This window comes from Pteronotus mesoamericanus, unplaced genomic scaffold (assembly GCF_021234165.1).
Source record: "Pteronotus mesoamericanus isolate MK-2021 breed Mesoamerican mustached bat unplaced genomic scaffold, CSHL_Meso_final scaffold_533, whole genome shotgun sequence".
Lineage (NCBI taxonomy): Eukaryota > Metazoa > Chordata > Mammalia > Chiroptera > Mormoopidae > Pteronotus > Pteronotus mesoamericanus.
Window position 1 is genome coordinate 2,233,546 of NW_026555320.1, and position 18,985 is coordinate 2,252,530.

Consider the following 18,985-nt stretch of genomic DNA (forward strand, 5'->3'; position numbering starts at 1 on the left):
TTCCGCTTACGCATTCATTGGTTGATTCTTGTGTGTGCCTGACTGGGGATCGAACCCACAACCGTGGTATATCAGGACGATGCTCTAACCAACTGAGATACCCAGCCAGGGCCTGGAAACTGTGTAATCCAAGCAAAGTACATTGAATGTCTTTCCAGTAGGAATTGTATTTCAGGGTAACCAAATAAATCCACTTGATAAGATAAAGCTCTACTTTACAGAAGAATGCCAACTAGATATAGGATGATACACTTAGAAGATCATAATCTTGCAATTCCAGTGGGCATGCAGATCCAAATAAGGACTGTCAACGTGTGTTAAAGACATTGATGAGTGGTTGATGGGACCTGGGCATTCACACGGAACCAAAGGGCCACCACAACAATATGGTTCAGGTCATCAGGAGAAAAAAGTAACTGTGCGGCTCAGACGGCCGTCACCCTAATCTAATCACAGATGGTGGGGCAACCAGATACTACATGTGTCTTGGTGTCGTGCACTCTGTTATCACAGCCTCACCTGGGACGCCAAAGGTATTTACCTGGCGTCTAGACATCCCATCGCCGGAACTTCCAAGAAATACAGGGGAGAAAGTTAAACACCACCACAGGCAAACAACGCTCGGTGGCTGCACTAAGAAAAGTCCACGAAGAAAAGACTAACGACCAGATCAAAACGCTGGTGGGACATTAACAACGCATTGCACTGCATGGCCCAGGAGTGGTTCCTGGTTTGGACAAATAAGCTCCGAAGGACATTCTGAGGGAATGCGAATATATACAGGATAATAGATGATGTTAAGCAATGATTATTAATTTTAGCTGTGAGATGTACTTTTTGCTATGTAGGAAAGTATTTTTTTTTTAAGAAATGCACTTAAAAATAAATATTTGGGGGGCAATGTCATGATGTCTCTAATTTATTTTTCACAGGCGACACACAGTGGGACGTTCCACGTGAAACAGACGCGAGGCTCAGGTCCCCTGTGGAATGACTGAACATACATAGACTGCCTACCGACCGCATTTGCCCGAAACAACCATAATAGCAAGTAATGTGTAATTATAAGTTGCTGCCAAATAACAAGCACAAATTCTGTAAAAAATTTTCTAAAGGTTGATGTCTTTATGAGGAGTAAAGTGAAAAAGAATAGCATAAAATGTTTAGTTCAAAATAATAAGGAAGGCATTATCGTAAGATTAGTAAAAAAAATCCAGACCTCGTAACCAACTCAATTTTAGCATGGCCGGCAGAACCTAATTTCCACTGTTCACAATTAATGATTTTTGAAAACACAATGAACATTTTTTAAATATTGAAATAAACTATACAAAATTGACTTTCTTCACCAAAAATAACAGCAAGCTTTTCTGTATTATTCCCTAGAAAACCCCATGGATGATTTTGGTAACTTTCCTTCACTTAGTGCTACTCAAAATTGTCACCTACTAATAAAAATTGATCAACTATAGGGAATGGTTACATAAATTATGATATGTCCATATCTGAAACACTGTGAAATCCTCAACCATGAAGCTCTGGTTTTAATTTAACTTTTGGATTACACATTTAATAACATGAAAAACACACGACAGAGCAAGTGCAGGGTAGACAACTGTATTTCGATCTAGTCCTAATTTTCTGCGGGAAACAAGGATCGGAGCTCCCGGTTACCGCGGAGGGAGGGATAAAGAGGCACCACCCCGCGCAATCCTAGGAGCATTGCGTTCCAAGAAAACCCAGGGGAACGGCGGCGCCGGCGGTGGAAACCGGCAGAGCTCGCTAAGCCGGGAGTACACGGCTGCCTGTCTTAGACCGGAGAGGAGGCGCTCGCCCGCAGCAGGCAGGTGTGGTGACTTTTCTGACGTGGTAAAGAGAAACCTCTCTTTTCGCTCACCCCCAGGACCGAGAGTTGAAGAGGTGAAGCCCTTCTGCCCTTTCAGGATGACTGCGCGCCGCGCGCCGCCGCACGGGCCGGCTCCTCGCGGCCGAGCGCAAACCCGGCGCGTTCCCACGGCGCGCGCTCTCGCTCCACGCCGGGGCTGCCAGCCTGCGGGGCCACCGGGAGGCCGCGCCAACCCCGGGCGAGGCAGCCCTTTCTCAGGGGCAGCTCTTCTTCGGTTATGGGAAGAAAAGAAACTTCAGCAAGCGTCCCGTTACTTGAAAATTTTGAAGATACCTGCCTCTTTCGGAGGACGGGTACATAAAATTCTAACCGTGTTAAACACACACACACACACACACACACACACACACACACACACACACACACTTTCTCTCTCTCTCTCTTTCTCTCTCTCTCACATCCCTAATTATTGAAGTGGGATACTCAGCAACCATTCAGGAGACTGAGACAGTCAAACGACAAGGAAGGATCTATCTCCAGGCTTCGCTGTGCAGCGAGTGAAGCCAGAGCAAGAGGCATCGTAGAACTACACTTACCACCATACACACGCACATGCATGTTTACATATATACACACACGCGCAACCACATCCACAGAAGCACACACATGCAGACACACATCTACACACACGCACATATGTACAACCCCATCCGCACACATGAAAACGTACACAGACAAATATGTGCATGCACACATGTGTGCACACACAAGCACATACGCACAAGGCATACCCATGCGTGCACATGCAAAGAAAAGGCTCTGGATGAACACACACCAGATTCTTAATGATAAATACGAAAGAGCAACTAGAAAAGGAATGGAGTAAAAGGGAACTTAAACTTGTCATATGCTATACATTCCTGGAATTTTCTTTTTTACAGGAACAGATATTCATTTATTTCTTATGAAATTTTTAGAAAGAAGGAACGACGAACTCAGCCACTCTTGCTAGAAATGTAAAAATGATACAGTCACTTGAAAACAGTTAGGCAGTTCCTCAAAAAAAAGAAAATTAAACAGAGTAACCATGTGACCCTGCCATTTCACTCCAAGGTGTTTTCCCGGAAGAAAAAGAAATGTGTAGGCATGCATAAAGATGTGAATGTTTACGGACGCGTTATTTGTAATAGCCAGAGACTGGAAGCAACCAAAATGTCCACCGTGCCGGGGACGGATAACAGATTATGGTGTAGCCATTCCGATGGATACTCAGCAGCAGCAATAAGGAACAACTGCTGATGCACACACAGCTTGGGTAAGTCTCAAAATAACGATGCTAGTGAAAGAAGCCAGACAAAAGAAGAGTCCCTCCGATATATTTCAATTTGTATAAAATTCTAGAACTGCAAACCAAACTACAGTGGCAGAAAACAGACTGGTGGCTGAATGGGGGGTGGAGGTGGGGAGGGGTGTGAGGGAGGGCGGCCAAGGGGCACAAGGAAACATTGGGGTGAGGCTATGCTCACTGCCTTCACTGTGGGGGTGGTCTCAGTAGCGTATATGTATCAAAATTTATCCCATTGTGTGCTTGAACTAGCTGCAGTTTATTGTGTGACTATACCTCAAATGAATCTTGAAAAATAAAACCCATGCTTCATATAGAAAAATTGGAAATTGGTAGGAATAAAGAGGAAAAATAAATAGCACCCTTACTCTCTTTAGAAGACAACTGCTCATGTTTTGGGGCCTTTTTTTCTCTAAGAATTTTCCACAGCCACTGGACTATAAGCTTTACAAGGGCAAGTCTGTCTGACATCCAGCCGTACTATAGTCCCAGCACCACACAGAAAAGCACGTTCAATAACTATTGAGAATAAACAAGTGAATGTGGAAATACTCTGCCCTCTTCATAGCATGTCATTAGAACTTTTTGTGTCGTTAAAAACTCTTTGAAAATATATTTATGTCTGTATACCTTTTTAATGTCTGGATATGTCTATAGTAATTGATTTTAGACTTTGGTTGTTAACAACTTTTCGATATAATCAATAGTGCTATGATATTCAGCTTTGGGATACATCCTTGAATATTTCATGGGCAGTTCCAAGGCAATTCATGGATCCAATTAATCAGGTGAACAACTTAATTTTACATCGTGCAGATAAGAATAGGATAGTTACATTTTCCATCTTTAAAATTCACTTGTTAACTTCCCTGTTCCTGAGTTTTCTCTTTTGCAACATGAACGTACTCATAGTGTCCGCCTCTGAAGGTGGCTGTGAGGATTAAAGGAGAAGACGCCAAAACAGAGCTATGACAACACTGGGCAGAGAGAAGACTGTGGCGACAGGCATTTCGGGGCCATTTTCATGCCAGAATGGCCCACCTTTCCATGTAATTCCTCTCAGCTCAAAAAGTTTTCCTTGGGACCTGCCAGTCTGAACGCATCTGGCAGTCTGGCTCAAAGAATGTTTTGGATGGGTGGTTTGGCATGAAATAATAAGATCTACAGGTTACATCATTACAATTTAGCACCTTTTTAGAAAACTCACCTTAGCAAAGATAAATATTGGCCCCAATGGAATGGGTTCCAAGTTCTGGCCCTGGATAGCTCCCGGGATCTCAGGGATTCAGGGGAGCAATTTTCTTCCGAGTGGATGTTCCCCAGCTTCCTGGCTGAATTTGGGGGTTGTGTAATTAAAACTTAGTTGAAGCCACTAGCTTCATAGAGTTGTTGTAACAAATCATAAATCATTCTGGGTTCCCTAAGAAGCTCTGCAAACCACAGGAAACAGATGAGTCCCAACAGAACTGTTTGATTTAACAGTTTTGGATTTTTAGCCAAATTCTGGTTTTTGAGTCTTAGCATTTAGCAGAAATGTTTAGTGAGTTAAATACACACACACACACACACACACCCCATTCATTCATTTAGGTTAACAAAGAGATGAACATATATATTTATAGAATATATTTAGACTTAGAATGCTGCAACTGTATCTTTATTTAAGTGATAATCTCCCTTTCTATACCTAGGAAAACTAAGATTGGGGACTTGCTCAATCCCACACTTAGTAAGTGGTGAGAGGGGTCACTCCAGCTCTATCTGAATCCAAAGGAAGCATGTAATTTATATAATACAAAGTTATCAGGCAAATCCCCACTTCTGGCCAACGTGGAAGTGTAGGTAGATACACTTTGCCTCCTCACACAACCAAAAGAAGGACAACAACAAATTTAAAAACAAAGAACAACTAGACTGCCAGAAAATCGAACTGTATGGAAGTGAACAACCAAGGAGTTAAAGAAGAAACATTCATCCAGATTGGTAATAGGGGCAGAGACGGGCAGCTGGGGCAAAGAGGACATGTGGCAAGGCGGTGGCTGGCGGACCAGGTAGTGTAACATTTGTGTGCAGATAAACGAGAGGATCGGCTGGGGAGCGAGACACTGCCCAACCCAGGGTTCCAGTGCAGGAAAAGAAAGCCTCGAAACCTATGGAGGTAAAAACCTGTGGGGGTTGCGGCAGTGGCAGAAACTCCCAGCCTCACAGGAGAGTTCATTGGAGAGACCCACTGGGTCCTATGATGTACACAAATCTACCTACCCAGAGAATCAGCACTTAAAGGGCCCAATTTGCTTGTGGGTAGTGGGGGAAGTCAGCTGGGAGCCAAACAAGTGGCACCGTTCCCTCTCGGACCCCTTCCCCACATGCAATGTCACAACGCAGCGACCTGGGTTGTCCCGCCCTGGCAAATACCTAAGGCTCCACCCCTTCCAATGTAACAGGTGCGCTGAGGCAAAGAAATATGGCCCAAATGAGAGAACAGATCAAAGCTCCAAAAATAGAACTGAGCAATGAACAGATAGCCAATCTATCAGATGCCGAGTTCAAAACACTGGTAATCAGGATGCTCACAGAAATGGTTGAGTATTTTCACCTACTGGAGGAAAAAGTGAAAGCTATACAAAGTGAAATAAAGAAAAAATATGCAGGGAACCAACAGTAAAGGGAAGGAAACTGGGACTCAAATCAATGATTTGGAGAACAAAGAAGAGATAAACATTCAACCAGAACAGACTGAAGAAACAAGGATTCAGAAAAATGAGGAGAGGCTTAAGAACATCTGGGAGAACTTTAAACGTTCCAACATCCAAATCATAGGGGTGCCAGAATGAGAAGAGGAAGAGCAAGAAACTGAAAACTTATTTGAAAAAATAATGAAGGAGAACTTCCTCAATCTGGCAAAGGAAATAGACTTCTAGGAGAGCCAGGAAGCTCAGAGAATCCCAAAGAAATTGGATCCAAGGAAGCACACACCAAGGCACATCAAAATACATTACCCAAGATTAAAGATATGGAGAGAATCTTAAAAGCAGCAAGAGAAAAGGAGACAGTTACCTACAAAGGAGTTCCCATAAAACTATGAGCTGATTGCTCAAAAGTAATCTTGCAGGCAAGAAGGGGCTGGCAAGAAGTATTCAAAGTCATAAAAGGCAAGAACCTACATCCAAGACTACTCTATCCAGCAAAGCTATCATTTAGAATGGAAGAGCAGGAGAAATCAAGATGGCAGAGGAGTGAATGGAGGTCACATTGACCTCCTCCCAGGACCAACTAAATTGTGGAGAAATCACCTGGAAGAGACAGCTGAACAATGGCAACAGAGGGGTCTTATAACCTCGGACAGACAGAAAAATCATCTTTAGCACAACCTAACTGGTAAGAAGTGCGGTAGAGACTCGAAGAGGTGGGCAGGGCGCCCATAGGTGGCAGCACCAGAACGAGCCAGTTGGATCCCCCTGAGAAGAGCGGGGTCTAAACCATAGGCGAGGATCTTCATCCTACAGCCCCAAAGCCCCCAAAATACACAGATAACAGCCAGCTGCAAAAAGTGGCGGGGTTGCTCTCTGCCAGTGACAGGCGGCTGGAGAGGCAAAGAGCCTTTTAAAGGGCCAACATATAAATTTTTATTGCAGCCACCTACCCTGATCTCCGGCAAAGGTGGGGGAAGAGTGGGCTAGAGACACCTGAGGAGAGACTGGGGAAGGAGGCTTTGGGAAGAGAACAGAGAAAGTTGCTGGCGGGATCCCGGTGCTGACTCTTCTCCCATACAGCAGCAGCCGTCTGGCTCAGGCAGATCACTCCCCTGAGTGGCAGCAGTGTGAGAGAACCCAATAACCTCGCCCCTGAGAAGAGACTCTGGCCCACCCACTGGTAACTAACCCTGACTACTAAGTGCAGTGTGACTAGATTAACAACTGAAGGAGACAGCCACAGACAGTAGATTCCTGGAAGTCTCGAACAGACTGCCTAAAGTCAGACAGGGACAACACCTGACATCATCAGAGGCAGATCCAGAAAGTAAAAACAATGGTCTCTTACCATAAAAGTTCACACCACAAAGTCAGGAAATCAAGACAGATCAATTTAAGAAGCAGAAGCAAAAAAAGAAGAGTTTCACAAGTAATGGGAAGGCAGAGAAACACCCTCCAATCAAAGGGAAAGGAGGAATCCCCAGAAAGAGAATGAAATGAAATAGAGGTAAGTAAACTATCAGATATTGAGGTCAAAACAACAGTTCTAAGGAAGCTCAATGAGGTCAGTGAGCTCAGGAAGAATTATCAATAACTGCTGGGAAACTCGGAGAAACTTAGTAGTTTTTCATGCAAACTATATCAGCATGAAAAATAACATAGAAACTATGTCGATAAGAGATAAGAGGAAATGAAGAATACAATTTCTGAATTGAAGAACACAGTAGAAGGGATCAAAAGCAGGCTAGATGAAGCAGAGGATTGAATCAGCGAGCTGGAGGACAAGGTAGAAAAAAAGCTCCCAGAAAGAGCAAGAAAATGAAAAAAGACTCAAAAAGAATGAGGAGGCATTGAGGACATGCAGGACAATCTGAAACGTACTAATATCCATATAATAGGGATGCCAGAAGGAGAAGAGGAGGAGGAAGGGATAGAGAACCTGTTTGAAAAAGTAATGATGGAAAAGAAAACTTCCCTAATTTGAGGAGAGAAAAAGTCACACAAGTCCAGGAAGCACAGAGTGTCCAATTCAAGAGGAATCCAATGAGGCCCACTCCAAGACACATCATCATTAAAATGGCAAATATCAAAGACAGAGAATCTTAAAGGCAGCAAGAGAGAAAGAGGTAGTAACATATAAGGGAGCCCCAATATGGCTAGCAGCTGACTTCTCAACAGAAACACCACAAGCCAGAAGAGAATGGCAAGAAATATTCCAAGTCATGAAAAGCAAAGGCCTGCAACCAAGACTGCTCTACCCAGCAACTCTCAACTAAAATGGAAGGTGAAATAAGGAGTTTCCCAGACAAAAGAAGGCTGAAAGAATACACCTCCACAAAACCAGTCTTGCAAAATAGGCTAACGGGGCTGCTTTAAGAAGATGAAGAAAAAGAGTCTATGAATACCCAGTTTCTTTCACAGTCACCAATACTTGATATTACCAATATTTTTAATGTTTAATAATCTGATTGTGACAATGATGTATTTAGTTGTTCCTTTATTATTTGTTGAAACTAAACCTGTTTCTTTATATTTCTTGCCTATTTCTATTATTTTTAAAAAGCTTTAAATGACTTCTTGGTATTCTTTATCTATTTTTTGATTAAATGTTTGTAGAATATTTTGTGCTAAAACCCCCTGCAAAAAACCTATTAACCCTTTTTTAGATGTGTTGCAAATACTCTCCTATTCTATTACTTGTCCTTTAACTTTTTAATATGTATATTACTGTACAGTCTTGAATGTTTAATATAGTCGTATTGTTAATATTTTACTTTATAGATTTTGGGTTTGAATATCTGACTTCAGGGTAAGAAAAATATTATTTTGTATTTCTCCTGAAACTTCATAGGTTTTACATATTGATTTTTAACTCACCTGAATATTTTTTGTATTATGTGTAAAACAGAGCTCTATATTTGTTTTATTTCAAGTCATAGTGGTTCATGCACCTTATTCGTTGAATAAGACTTCTTTTCCCCATTGATTCGAAATATCAATTTAATCATCTATTACATTGTTAGATGGATATATATTTTTGTTTCAGAATGCTCATTTTATTTCATTGATCTGCGTGATTATTTCTATGCTGGTGTCATGTTGTTTTAATTGCTGAGACTTTGTAATGGATTTAAAATTTTTGATACTTCATAATGGACTTTGACATTTAAAAAGTAAATAAATAAAATCTGCATTTAAAAAAATAGAAAGAAGGAAGGAACTCCTACCTTTTGCGACAACATGGATGGAATTGGAGAATATTATGCTAAGTGAAATAAACCAGTTGGTGAAAGACAAACACCATATGATCTCACCTGTAAGTAGAATCTATTTAACAAAATACATTAATGAACAAAATAAACCACAGGCACGGAAACATGGAGCAGACTGAAAGTGAGCAGAGGGGATGGGGAAGGAGGACAATGGTGGAAAGAAGGAGCAGGACTAGACAAAGAGCATGTATGAATGGCCCATGGACATGGACAACAGAGTGGGAATTGACTGTGGGAGAGGGGGATGGGGGTGGGATGGGTGGAGGGGGGTAAAGGGGGAAAAATTGAGACAACTGTAATAGAATAAACATGATTTAAAAATACAAAAAGTAGAATGGAAGGGCAGATAAAGTGCTTCCCTGATAAGGTAATGTTAAAGGAGTTCATCATCACCAAGGCCTTATTATATGAAATGTTAAAGGGACTCATCTAAGAAAAAGATAAGGATCAGAAACTGTGAACAGTAAAATGACAACAAACCCACAACTATCAACAACTGAACCTAAAAACAAAAACAAACTAAGCGAACAACTAGAACAGGAAGAGAATCACAGAAATGGAGATCAGAGGGGAGAGGGAAGGGGAGCGGGAAGAATGGGGGAAAAGGTACAGGGAATAAGAGGCATAAACAGTAGGCACAAAATAGGCAGGGGGAGGTTAAGAATAGTACAGGAAATGGAAAAAACCAAAGAACTTACATGTACAACCTGTGGACATGAACTAAGGGCGGGAGGAATGCTGGGGGGAGGGGGGTGCAGGGCAGAGGGGGATAAAGGGGAGAAAAAAATCAATAAAATATATATGAAAAATAAGGTAATCATAGCAGCCAGCATTTTCCCTGCACACCACAGTTTACAACCTCCTCCAGGCCCTGACAGCCTTTCTCCGTTCGGGTGCCTACTGTGATGCATGGCTTCTCCCCAGGTCTCCTCAACTTGACAACTGCTACTTGAAGTGTGATTCTGGCCCAGCTGCATGCGCATCACCTGGAAACTTGTTAGAAATGCAGACTCTCATGCTCCATCCAGACCTGCTGACCCAGAATCTGTATTTTAACAAAATCCCCAGGCAACTTGTCTGCACATTTGACCTTGAAAGGGCTCCATCAAGTCAGCCATCAATTGTGTGCACCATGACCAGGGCGGAGATACACAGAGTCATTGGGAAGCAACAGAGAGTGTGTCCCCCAGGCCAGCAGGTCTTGTGGGACGCTGACTGAAGAGCTAAAGAAGGCACGTCCGTATTGAAACAGGCTGTCAGGTGGGCGAATGCAGAGGGAGAGGAACATTGACGTGAGGGGGAAACATCAATCGGTTGCCTCTCATACTTGCCCTGGCCAGGGACTGAGCCTGCAACCCAGGCACATGCCCTGACTGGGAATCGAACCGGCAACACGCAACCAAAGGAGCCACACCGATCAGGGTGAATGCTTTGATTTTTTGTGTCTTAAAATCTCCATGTCCTTGAAATTAAAAAATAAAAAATTCAAGTATATCTAATCCAGAATGTGGAGGTCACTCCAGAATCCAAGATGACATTTACATCATCTTTTAACATCTTGTCTATAACTGTTTACTCTAGGCTTGTACTTGGCCTCTTCGCTGAGTCTGCCCGTGGAGAGGGGGTTGTGCCCACAGAGGTACACGAGTCCCCGTGATACCTACCTGCTCTTACGTTTTCCTCCAAATCGCCATGCCTTTCCATTACACATCAATGCCTCGTAAGCGGGGTGCAGATAAGGAAGCTGTGGTGGAGGTGTTCCCGGGATGACCGTAGGCACTTTCTCCCCAGTGCCTACTCTGAGGCTCAGGCGGGTGGGAGGGACGTGGCAGCGTGCTGCAAGGGGGCTCGCAAGGGCCCGTAGGGAGCTGGCGGTTTGCAGCCAGGAAACCAGGTGCGTGGCTGCCAGGCTACACCCCTGGCCCCAGGCGCTACCACCAAGCCAGGTGTCTCTTGGTTTTTGGCGGCTCTGAAATTATGAGCTGGCAATCAGAGGGCAAGGCAGCCTAGAAACAAAGTTATCAGCTAGTCAGAAAGGCCTGCTTGGATGTGGTTTAAACATCCTGAAAGTTAGCACACTGTGGCATGGGGTGGACATGCTGTGCCCAGGATGAGTAATGGGGCGCACGTGTGTGTGTGTGTGTGTGTGTGTGTGTATGGTTGAACACAGAGAACTTATCTTTGTTCTTAACTATCAGATGAACAATGAGAGAGTTTGATTAGTGGGATGATTTTATAATAACTTTCTAATGAGATGTAATCATAGAGTTGCCCAAATACGAAGTCTACTTAACACTGAAGACAAGTTACAGTTTTTTGTGTGCTATTCAACAGATAGAAACACTTTGAATCGTAAAATGTTTAAGGTTAATTACACAATGATTATTACCTATGAGAGTGTATTATTCCCCAATACACTCTCATAGAAAAAGAGTCAGAGGTGGCAGACAAAGCTAAATTCCTCCCTGCTCGCCTCCCACTGACCCCGGCTTCTTCCTGGAGGTAAGCAGTGTGGCCGTTTGGGTATGACTACTTCCGAAATGTGCTCTCTGAAATTATAAACATGAATAGGTTCCTAGACATACAGTAATGTCATCTTGGGGTCTCATTTCCATCAGAAATGTTGCTATATTGAACATATATATATATAGGTTGTTTTGTTCATTCAGAAACAAACCCTGGAATCTTCCAATGTTAGTACATATCGCTCCACCTCGTTCTTTTGAACTGCTGTGTAGTATTCCAGTGGATATATTGTCCTTTATGGAATCCTTGTCTATGGATGGACATGTAGGTTGTTCTCCAATTTCACCCAAACAACCTTGCGAGCTTGCGTGTTCTGTAAGGGGGAGACCACTGTGCAGTTGCTGAGACATAGGGATGCAACCCTGCCGTGGTCCCCGCTCCCCAATGTGGCTGAATCCGTTCACACACTCTTAGGAGTGGGGGACTCCTTAGCTCATGGCACCCGCGCCCCCCAACGATGCTCAATATTAAACCCACGAACATTTGTCTGTTTGCAGGGTGAAAACATTGTTGTTGCTATTTCACGTGCATTTCTCTGGTTACTAGTTAGATAGAGCATTTCCAAAGTTTTTCTTCCCGCATCGGGGAACTGCCTCTTTGTTCATCCAAATATTTTAAGATTGAGGCTATTCACCTTTCTCTTTTTGGTTTGTAGGATTAGAACTTTTCTAAGAGAAATTGCAAAAAGTAAGTAGTAACAGTTTTCGTGAAAACATCTGCTCGCCTAGAGAAAAACAAAGCCTGTGGTGTGTGCGTGCACGTGCATGTTTTTCCATAGCGTGACTCAAACACCCACAGACCTTTAGAACACAGAGTGAAGCCCCTAAGATTGCAACAGCAAAGATGAAAGACAAAGAAAAACCTATTAACAAAAAAGGTCATTTCCAGCCAAGGGCGGAAATCTGGCTTTCTGGTCTGCAGGAGGCTTGCTCGGCCATCCTGGGGCCAGCTTCCCCATGGAAGCCTTTTCTGTAGGGAGAGCTTAGGACCTGGGCTCGGGCTTGTCGGTTGCCCATTTGAGGAAGCGATCTGAGTCTGTGGTCCCCGTCTGGGGTTATCTGAGGGGCTCATCTCTCCTGGCAGTGACAGACGGAGGAGCAAGCGGTTGTGACGGCGAGGAGTATCAGGTTTAGACTCATTATCTCACTCTCAACCACAGGGAACTTATCTGCACAGGCATCTTCCTGGCTGAAAGCCAAAGTCTAGGGGCTCGAGAGAAGGGGGGCGAGGGGGAGGGGGGCAGGAGGTCCATGCTTCCTGCAGTTGGTTCTGGTGTGCGCGCATGAGGTCGGGGAGCGAATACAGCGATCAACGCCAAAGGGGGGTGCGGTGCTGTGGAGTAAGGGATTGTATGTGACAATGTCCCCTTCACCCTCTATTTTAACGTATTGTTTCAAAAGATTCTATAGAGAGAGGCTCCAGCCTTTTTCTGAAAACAGGCTTGAGAGGCTGTGTCTCCATTCTGGGTGGAAAGTGACTAGGCGGCTGAAGTTACCGCAAAGTGGGTGCTGCTGGAGGAGCCTGGGGACGATTTGTGACAAACACACCCAGCAAGAGAACGGGGGGTGTCGTGGCCCGTGGTGGACCCGGAGGGCTGGCCTGGCCCCCGTTTCGGAGTCCGGTGGGCCCGCGGCAGCCCATGGCTCTGAGGGGTGTCCGAGCTGCTGCTGGTGGGCTGGGGAGCACACTTAGAACCACTGGGCAACGGATAACTGGGGAGAAAGCAGATACTGGGAGGTGGTGCAGGCGGTTTCTGGCCGTGGTCTGTTGCCAGGCCGCTGCAGAGGGGCGGGGAGGGCAGGGCAGGGAGTCGGGAAAAACGCAGAGGGGCCTTATGGCGAGGTCTGCGGATGGCAGGCGAGGCATCGCATCTGCCCCAGGAGCTTCCAAAGCCAAGTGAGGCAGAAGTGCTGGCTCGTCCCAGCTGTGGGGCTGTGGTTTCTTTAGAAAGGTCACCCAGCCAAAGCTGAGGGCCAAGGCCAGGGCGAGCTTAACTTAACTGGGATGAAGAATAAGTATTAGAAAGGAACCACATTCTATCCAGGTATTTATGTTTTTGACTATTAAAAACTTGTAAAATTAAAGCCATAAATAACATGCACATGGCTAAAGAAAGGTTAAATAATACTTTGAAGGCTTACGGCAAAAACCTCCTGTTCCTTATTCTTTTTTTCCCTCAGGCCCAGTCCTATCCCCCAAACCAACTTTTTGGCACTTCTCCAACTGTTCTGAGTCCACAAATCCCTGGGGGCTCTTGTTATATGCAGATTTGACCCAGTGAGGCAGGGGCAAGTTCTGAGCCCTGCATTTATGACAAGCTCCCAGGTGCTGTGATGTTGGTGTGTGGGCCACACTTCCTATTGGAAGGTTTTAAGTCATTCTTTTAGCTGTATGGTTTGGCAATCACTTTTAGACATTATTCATTTACAACCTGTTATAATAGATGAGGTTTTCATTCCTACACCAGCCTCAGATACCTTCCTATAGCTACAATATCATTTTATTTACTATTTGTGTCAGTATTTAAAACCCATGTTCATATTATAGTGACTATGTCATGTTGTTCACTGCAGAGCCACGTAACGATCTGTTATTACATTATATTTCTTATGCTGCCTTTTGTTTTCCTTGGAGTTTTGAGTTGCCTTTCTCTTCTTCTTGCCCATAATAATCCTCTGTTTCTTCTCTAAAAGCTCACCAGAGAGATATTTGATGTAGTCCCCTTTTCTCTGGAAGACGTCCCTACCCCGACTCCTTCCACAGATTCTAACAAAAACAAGTCCTTCCTCCCCCTGAGCTCTCCTCAAGTCATTTGCTCCTTCTAGAATACCTGCCCTTGTCCCCTACCATCTGCGCTGCACAGGCTCACAAGCAGCCTGTTGAAGTAGTATTCATGGCTCCGATCAGAACACAACCTTCTGAAGCCATTTAGCTTCTCCACTCCCCTCAGTGGACATGCCTCCCTCTGCTTCCCTTTAATTCCCTTATTCTTCTGTGTGCATGTATGTGCGCACACACATACTCATATGTATATAATGTACATATGTATGTATTTTTACATCATAATGTTTCTTATTCTGTCTTAATTCTTGGATGTTTGCTTTACCTCATGCAGTACAAAGTCACCTCATCCATTCATGGATTGCACTGCACCATGTGGCTGAGGTTTTCCTACCCTCCTCTTTCCCTTCCCTTCCCTTGTCTTCCTATCATTAGCTCCTGTCTTCATTCTTCACCAATACTCCTTTTACTTCCTCTTTTCTCCCATATCCCTAATTTAAGGCAGCACATTTCTTGAGGGAACCAAAACTATTTCATGAAAAGAACAGTCATCGAAACCATCTCCAGGCTTTCAGCAGCCTGTTGGGGTGGAGGGAGGTTCAGGGGTGAGCACGTCGGTGCTACGCGGGTGCTCTGTTGGTCTCCTGCCTGCCTGCTTTTCAGTCCTTTATTTAATCTATGTCTACCCAACAGGTCTGTGTGTAGGACATGGACATTGTCCCCTGGGGACTGTATCGTTTATAATAACTTCTTAGGGGATGCTCTTTCCTCTGTCTTGGAGTGGCTCTTCCTTTTCCTGCTTCAGCTCTGAGCATAAATGTGCCTTCTCAGAGAAGCCCCTCCCTGTCCCCCCATCTGAAGTAGCCTCATACTTTCTCTTTCCCGCCACCCAGCCACCCTCTGTCACATGACCCTGTGTGGTAGGTTAATTTCACTGATGTCCCCAGTCAACAGCCTTTGCTACCCATATCCTTTGAAATGAACTTTGCAGCTTTTCACATCAAGAGGGAAAAGAAATTTTCCACTCTTGACTCTGGGCTGACCTCGTGACTTGCTTTGACCGATAGAATGTGACGGAAGTGATGACATGCCAGTTCTGAGCCCAAACCTTGAGAGGCCTTGTGCACATCTACTCTCTCTTGGAGCCTTACTGTCAGCACCTGTGCAAAGCCCGGCCAGGATGGGAGACCACATGCCCGAGAGCTAAGGTCACCCTAGACAGCCAGCCCTGGCCAGCTTGTTCGCTTACACATGAACAGGCCCAGCAGAGGTCAGCGGGCGTTGGTTGAGACCTGAAGAACTGCCCAGCTGAGCCCAGCTTAAATTGCTACTTACAGAATTATGAGCTAAAGAATAATCCTTGTTTTAAGCCACTATGCTGTGGACTGGTTTTTTACACAGCAATAGCCAATGGATATACTTGGGGGTCCAACTCCTACCGCCAGAGATAGATGGACTATCTCTGGGTCTTAGCACTTGGCTTCGGAAGGCTGCTCTATGTTGTTCAGGGATGTACTTTTTCTAAATGTGGTTAGTATTGAAAAGCAAGCAGTCATTTCTCAAGTGAAACCCAGGGAGCCGTCCGAAGCCTGGGGAGGGGGCCTGGGTTCACGTTCCTCCGCGATCGGCAGGTGGAAGCGCAGGTGGGTGACGGCACCAAGGAGGAGGAGCCAGGAGGCCTGGGGTCAGCTGCTGACCATCAGGAGGCTCTTCGTGGGGCCTCCATCACAGGGACCTGACCTTTGATGTGGTCTTTCTGATGTGGCCATTTTTAAAACTGAGGACATTTTGACACGGTTATTTTAATGCTGTAGACCATTTTTGACTTTTCAAAAACATCAGCCACTGACCGTTCAGCTTTTGAAAAAGTTGTCAAACCTCAGCATAGCCTGGGGTCAGAAACAGGGCGGGGGGCAGAGTCCTGGCCTGCCCTGGGGGCTGGATGAGGCTCCGGGAAAGAGTCCATTTTTAATATGTATTTCTTACAGGAAAAGAAGAGTTCAAAGTTTAACGGTCCGATTTTAGGCTCACGAAAAGCCCCCAAGTTTAAAACAAACCCCGTCAGTATTCAAGGCAGTGTGGTGTCAGTGAAAGAACAGACAAATAGATCAATGAAACAGAAGAGAGAGGCTAGAAATAGACCCCCATTAATATAGTCGCTGATGTTCGACACAAGAGCAGAAGCAATGCAATGGGGCAAAGGTATCTCTTCAACAGGTGGCACTGGAACGGCTGGCCGTCCACACGCAGAACAATGAAGCTAGACACACACCTCACACCTCTTACAAAGATTGACTTAAATAGGTCACAGATCTAAATGTAAGACACAAAACTATTAAACTTTCAGAAGATAACATAGGTGAACCTAAGTGTCCTTGAGCATGGCAATGACTTTTTAGATAAAACTCAAAAGGCACAATCCAGGAGAGAAAGAATTGAGAAGCTAGACGTCATGAAAATCACAAACTTTGGCTGTGCAACAGATACAGCCCAGAGAATGAGAAAATAAGCCACAGACTGGGAGAAAATATTTGTAAAAGACACAACTAATAAAGGACTGTTCTCCAAAATACACAAGGAACTCTTTAAAATGCGTCAAGAAGAAAAATAAACAACCTGAATTAAAAATGGGCCAAAGATCTTAACAGATATCTCACCAAAAAAGATCTATAGATGACAGATATGCTCCACATTTGATGTCATCTGGGAAATGCAAATTAAAACAATGAGGTACCACTACACACCTATTCAAGTGGCCAAAATCCAGACCACTGACACCATCAAACACTGGCGAGGAAGTGGAGCAAGAGGAACTCTCTCATTCATTGCTGGTGGGGATGCGAAAGGGCAGGGCCTTTTTGGAAGACGGGGGGCAGTTTCTTACAAATAAATGTACTCTTACCAAATGATCCAACAGTCATGCTCCTTGGGATTCTCCCAAGTGTGTTTACAACTTACGTCCACCCACAAACCTACACATAAGTATTTATAGCAACTTTAGTCATAATTGCCAAAACTTGGAAGCAACCAAGATACCCTGCAGTGGGTAAATGGATAAATAAACTGTGATACATCCGGACAATGGAATATCATTCAATACTAAAAAGATATGCGCTATCAAGTCATGAAAAGGTGTGGAGGCCTCTTAAATGTATGGCTAAGTGAAAGAAGCCAATCTGAAAGGGCTAGGTGCTGTATGAGTCCAACTATGAGAGCGGACCCTAAAAAACCCAGAACTATATTCTGGAGGGCGGGATCCCTGTAAGACAGGCCTCCTTGGCTACCTGAGTGTTCTAGGAACCCGTCTGTATCAGTGTGCCAGCTGGCGTTGCTGTGAGAGGCTGCGTTCGGCTTCAGTGAATTTTTCTTGAGGACTCTTTTAACGCATTTGCCCATTTCATGGTGGGCGATTTACGAGTGTGACCTGCCCTCACCGCCCTGGGTGTTCAGTAGTTTTTGACCAAAACCCTCATGACCCGGATACCTCACCCTCCCTATTCGCCCGATCTCGCCCTAAGTGGTTTTCTTTTGTTTGTTTGTTTGTTTCCTGAGATGAAAAAAGTCCTCAAAGAGTAATGTTTTGCCGATGTGGAAGAGGTGAAACAAAAACCAGCAGAAGCACTGAAAAGCATCAAAATCATAGAGTTCAAAGGCTGTTTTGAGCAGTGGAAACGATGTCTCGATAGGTGTGTTGCCTCAAGGGGAGAGCACTTGGAGGGTGACTGAAGGTCAAACGTGTAAGAATAAATGCACAATTTTTTTATAAATAAATTCTAGTTGTTGGGGGGTCCCCTCTCTCGTATAGGACATTCTGTAAAAGGCAAAACTATGGAGACGGTGAAAAGATCCGCGCTTGCCAAGGGCTGGGGGAGGCAGGAATGAACAGCAGAGCAGAGAACTTGGGGGCAGAGAAACTACTCTGGGTGCCACCATAGTGGTGGATCCCTGTCGTTAAACACTTGTCCAAACCCACAGAACACACTCCACCGAGAATGAACCTCACGCGAACTGCAGCCATCAGGTGATAGTGCTGTGTCTGGGTCAGGTCACCTGCCCTAGCGGACGACTCGTCCTGGTGGGGGTGCCGACCGCGGAGGAGGTCGCCCACGTATGGCATCAGAAGGCATGTGGTGACTCAAATTTGCCATGAACCTAAAAGGCTCTAAAAAATAAAGTCTATTCAAAATTTTTAAAAAGCCACCTCAGCGCATCCTTGTCATCGTCTCCGCAGAGGTTAACTGTGGTCTGCGGGGTGCCCGCCCTCCGCCGGGGGCGCCGGGAGAGGGAGGGTCTGAGTGTTCTGGGTTCACGCTGCTGCTTCCCTAGAGTCAGAAGTGGGAGAGGGGACAGTGGCCGGCAGGGCACGGGGCCTGGCTCCTGCGGGGCCCGGCTCAGGGGGAGCTGTCATCGGTCAGCTGGTTCTGGCAGGCGGGCCCCACGCCGGGAGCCCGTGGGGAAACCGTGCGCCTCTGCTGTTTCCTCTGAAGGCTTCCACGTAGCAGCCTGTGAGCTGTTAGACGCG